The sequence below is a fragment of the Pongo abelii genome, chromosome 13 (assembly GCF_028885655.2).
Source record: "Pongo abelii isolate AG06213 chromosome 13, NHGRI_mPonAbe1-v2.0_pri, whole genome shotgun sequence".
In the NCBI taxonomy this organism is placed as follows: Eukaryota; Metazoa; Chordata; class Mammalia; order Primates; family Hominidae; genus Pongo; species Pongo abelii.
The window spans coordinates 36,707,780-36,712,689 of record NC_071998.2 but is presented as its reverse complement, the minus strand read 5'-3'; the positions used below and the strand labels follow the sequence as shown (position 1 = coordinate 36,712,689).

Below are 4,910 nucleotides of genomic sequence, written 5' to 3'. Positions count from 1 at the left end.
CCAAGTCTGGGAATGCTTCCAAGATATCTAGTTAATGCATTACTCTTTACGTAGAAACACCTATTTACTGTAAGTGTTACTTTTCCTCCATAACAAACCTTGACGTTGCAGAAATCACAGACTGTGACACTCTCAGCATTCTCTCAGCCACCTACACCTTCCTTCCAGAGCAGATATACTTTTCCCCAAGATATAACCCCTGGGTCTAGGGGCCTGCAGCATTGAGACCTACTTGTCTTGTTCCTACACAATGACATGTTTCTGTCTGTAAGCTCCCCAGAAAATCACCCTTTCCCAACAAACTAAATTTATCTGTCTTGTTCTTTGGTTTCTGGGCTCCTTTGGCATTTGGGTACCGCTTTGCATATATAGCCTTTTCACGGAATGGGGTCTTTGCACACATTGACTGAATGTGCAGTCTGGGGACAGTGGAAAAAGCTCCATGTGACTCTGTGTGGGTCATACCTGTTTGTGCACACAGGTAGGCAGGCCAACATCTTGGCAATGACAGGATTTTATTTTCTGATTTTGGTAAATGTTTGTAAAATAAAAATTACATCTTTTAAATCTTAAGAAACAGAAACACTATGGAAGTAAGAGGTTGAAAATATCATCCATTTTGATGCCAACAATTGACAATCCTAGATAGCCAAAGACAGCCTTACTAAGCAATGTGACTGCTTTTGGAGTCAAAGGAAGACTCACTTTGGTAAGTAGCCTTTTGAAAGCATTCACTGCTTTGGTGTGGGAAGTGCATAATGTTTTTCCATTTTGCTCATACAAAATTTTTTTTTGGCACTTACAGCTCAACTGTTGGATAAAAAGATAAAGAGAAGAAAAGGATCTTCAGTGGGTTCATCAGTAGACAACACAAAGTCCAGTCTGACCAGGTGGTGAGAAACTGATTTGTCATCCTTGGGAATGAGAACAGCATTAAAATGGAAAATATTAGGTGCTTTTTGCTTATTCAAGACAACTCAAGAGTCAGAAATAAATAGGCCTCTAGGAGTATGCATTTAATGGGTTCTTAAAGTGGTCTAAATGTATTTCATTTAAGAAATCGCTCATTAATTTTTAGACTTTTTTATTGGCAGAAAAATCTGCCTTATATCCATTTAAATGGTCTTTTGTTTACTTTTACGAAAAACTTAAAAGTCAGTCAGTTCAATTCACTCATAGCACACCTACTCTTGCCCTATAAAACAATAGACAGCAACCCATGGGCATTTGAAGTAGAACCCAGAATCCCTTGACAACTTACCCTCCCTGCTCTTCTTATTTCATGCTATGGCCTCTCCTTGGTTCATGAATCTCATATCCAGTTCTGTTTTTTTAATGGACTCCTCCAGACTCACTATTATCTCAGCTTGCCCTGTGGTTTTGACCTTAGGTCTTTGTTCTATTCCTTCAGATTTATATTTCTCTCCAGACAGTTATAAAAATGAGTGTAATGCAAACAGGGTTATTGGGTTAACAGTTTTAATCATCTTAAAACAGTCACAGGCCTATAGTTACAATGCAATAATTTTGGTGTTATCTTTTTTAAAAAATCATCACTATTATAACACAACTAGGAGCAGAATCTTTTGGGAAATCAAATTCTGTTTCTTTGCAGGTTTCTAAATGCCATCTTCTTGTTTCCTGCGTAGATTTATTAACTAGGTAGGGTGCTAAGGCAAGGCTAACATTCATTATCATGCCAGAGAGGACTAGTGTTCTAGCAACTGGGGTCTTGTTGCCAGTCTATTGTGAGTTGGTTGGTGTGACTCCTCCTTTCTTACCTCAGAGGTGATAACATCTGCATTCAATGAAAGAAGAGCAGGTGGCTGGTCTTGCAAAGCTGAGGACAGTCCATTGACCTGGGAGTTGCTCTTCCGTGAGGCTCTGGCAGAAGCAGCCATTTCCCTTGCTTTTGTGTGCCTCAACAATGACATTCATTCTTCCCTTGGGACAGAATCCCTAGTCTCCAATTTTGCTGCATTGAATTTTACTAATGTATGTTTTGCTATTTCGTCAGCAGAAAGTCACTTCTCTTCTTTTACTTCCTGACATACAGGCTTATATTTGTTTTGTTTTTAATATACAAGCAATTGTTGAGGTTTGCTTTCTAGGAAAGTTGAAATGAGAGACAAAAAATCTGAAATCTTGAAAATTATGGAGAAGAACAATGCGGTTCCTTTGCCTTTCTTTTACTTTTCTTTATTTGTTTTAATTCATCATGAATAAGAATATCATGTAGGAGAAGCAAGATATACCTTACCCAGTAAACCAGTACATGAAAAGAATTTACAAAAATTCGGCCGGGCATGGTGGCTCAAACCTATAGTCTCAGCACTTTGGGAGGCTGAGGCAGGTGGATCATGAGGTCAGGAGATCGAGACCAGCCTGGCCAACATGGTGAAACCCAGACTCTACTAAAATAAAAAAAATTAGCCGGGCATGGTGGTGCGCACCTGTAGTCCCAGCTACTCGACAGGCTGAGGCAGGGGAATTGCTTGAACCCAGGAGGTGGAGGTTGCAGTGAGCTGAGATTGTGCCACTGCACTCCAGCCTGGCGACTGAGACTCCATCTAAAAAAAACAAAACAAAAACAAACAAAAAAAAAACCGAAGAAGAAGTTACAAAAATTCAACATGAAAAATCACAAACAAATAAGGAATAAGGAAATAAGGCTATTTCTTTCTTACTGAATAACCCGAGCCTCACTGCCCTGCATTGTCAGAGTGAGATAGATACAGAAAAAGACTCCATTAGAATCATGTTGACTGTATAAAATAACTTTAGGTCACTAGTTTCTGTAAATTAGGTTGTAATAAAAGAAAATATTGTTACTGAATCCCCTGTGTCCACCTCAGAAACTTCAAGCATAACAAGTTCTCAGTGGTTTAAGTAAAGGTCTTCATCAGTAAAAACTGTACTTCGCAAAATAAGAATTACTTGACTAATGAAGGTAAAATGATTGCAGTTGCATAAGTCCTCTACCTCCTTAGACAAAACAAGCCTTTGCTATCAGCATTGGAGGACTGTTGAGACTTTCGATACCTAGGAACATGGCTCAGGAGAGGAAGAGGCCATCTTCACACACACTCTAGGAGCAAAGGCAAGGGTCTTAGAAGGTAGATTATTTTGGTAACAAAGAAACAAGACATTCCTCAGGGGTTGAATTCTGAAGTCATCAAGATGTGGTGAGCCTGTTCTCAGGGAATAAGGCTGTCTGGAAGATTTTGGATTCAGGATACTTTGTGACTCTATAGGAGAGAGTGTTAGTGGATGTGATAACTACCTTGTGAGTGAGGTGATGTTGGAAAACATTATCTTGGAATTAGAATCTCTACACCTATATGCACTTGAAAAACAGCCAGGATTCTTCCTGGGGGAATTGACACAGCCTGAGGAGCACTTAGTCCACCAGTAAGAAATGGTGAAAAAAACAGCAATGTCTGCATTAATCCTGACTTTGTGACCCCCAAGAACCATGGCCTCATGGACCTCAATAAATGCATTTTAGAAGGAAGAGAAATTTCACAGAAGTTCATTCACCAGTACCCATCAATCTCTGCTGTGAATAAAACAGCAAACAAACCCAGTCCTAAAGAGTTTAAATGCCATAGATGGTCTGGTATATCCCTAACTACATACACCCATAGAGGTGAGGGAGTCTGATTTCCTATGTAAAGTATGGAGGGTAAAAATAGAGCCTAGGATCAGGGCTCAAAATCTTTTCCTAGAACAGAAAAAGCAATGTTTATATATTAAAAAATAGTGTGTGCACACGTGCGTGCGTGTGTGTATTTACATACATATATACACTTAGGTCTTTAGGACAAAGATGTTTCTCATGCAATTGATAAATATCCATTTTGATTGACACCTCTAAAGTTTACTAGGAAAATTAAACTTCTATTGCAAAATTAATAGTATAGAGTGATGTTTCTTCTTAGGTCATATGAAGAATAAAAAAAATAATAAAAAAGGGAAATAAGTGTAGAGGAATGCAGAAAATGAAAACTATTTGTTTCCTATTAAAATCCATGCATAGTGAATATCTTGAGAGAATCTAGGTTCCAAGTTACACTCAGACCCCAGCTCCACCAGGCCAGCAGCTCCCTCATTTCCCAGTGGCCTGCCTTCACTCTCTGGCGGTGGCCCTAGTTGTGTGCAGCTGTGGCTCTTTTGGATCTCTGGGATGTGACCTGCCTCAGAACCATGGTCTGATAGGAAGGAAGACTTTGGTGCTTCTGGGCCAAATGAAATGGATCTCCCCTTTCTTGTGTCTCAAGGACAGAAGAGACTTCAGATTCCCCCAGGAGATGGTGAAAGTCATCCAGTTGCAGAAGGCCAAGGCCATGTCTGTCCTCCATGAGATGCTGTAGCAGATCTTCAGCCTCTTCCACACAGAGCGCTCCTCTGCTGCCTGGAACATGACCCTCCTGGACCAACTCCACACTGGACTTCATCAGCAGCTGGAACACCTGGAGACCTGCTTGGTGCAGGCAGTGGGAGAGGGAGAATCTGCTGGGTGATTGGGAGCCCTACACTGGCCTTGAGAAGGTACTTCCAGGGAATCTGTCTCTACCTGAAAGAGAAGAAACAGTGACCGTGCCTGGGAAGTTGTCAGAGTGGAAATCATGAGATCCTTCTCTATATCAACAAACTCACAAGAAAGATTGAGAAGTAAGGATGGAGACATGGAGTCATCTTAAAATAATTCTCATTGACTAATCTGCCATGTCACACTTGCACATATGATCTTGGGTGTTTTGCTTTAGTTACTGAATTGGTTGAGTTAAATTCAGCAAATACTTCATCAGTATATTAAGCAAGTATGTGTTCAAAACATTCAGCTCCAGCAGCATGGGACTCTTAAGAGATGACTCCCCTGATGTTATTTATTTATTTCCATTGTTTTG

The 4,910-nt window shown here is 40.2% G+C and overlaps 1 pseudogene; it reads left to right on the top strand.

Annotated features, from left to right (window-relative positions):
* Nucleotides 1-384: 384 nt before the first annotated feature.
* Nucleotides 385-4,703, top strand: LOC100435535 (interferon omega-1-like; annotated as a pseudogene).
* The last annotated feature ends 207 nt before the right edge of the window (nt 4,704-4,910 follow it).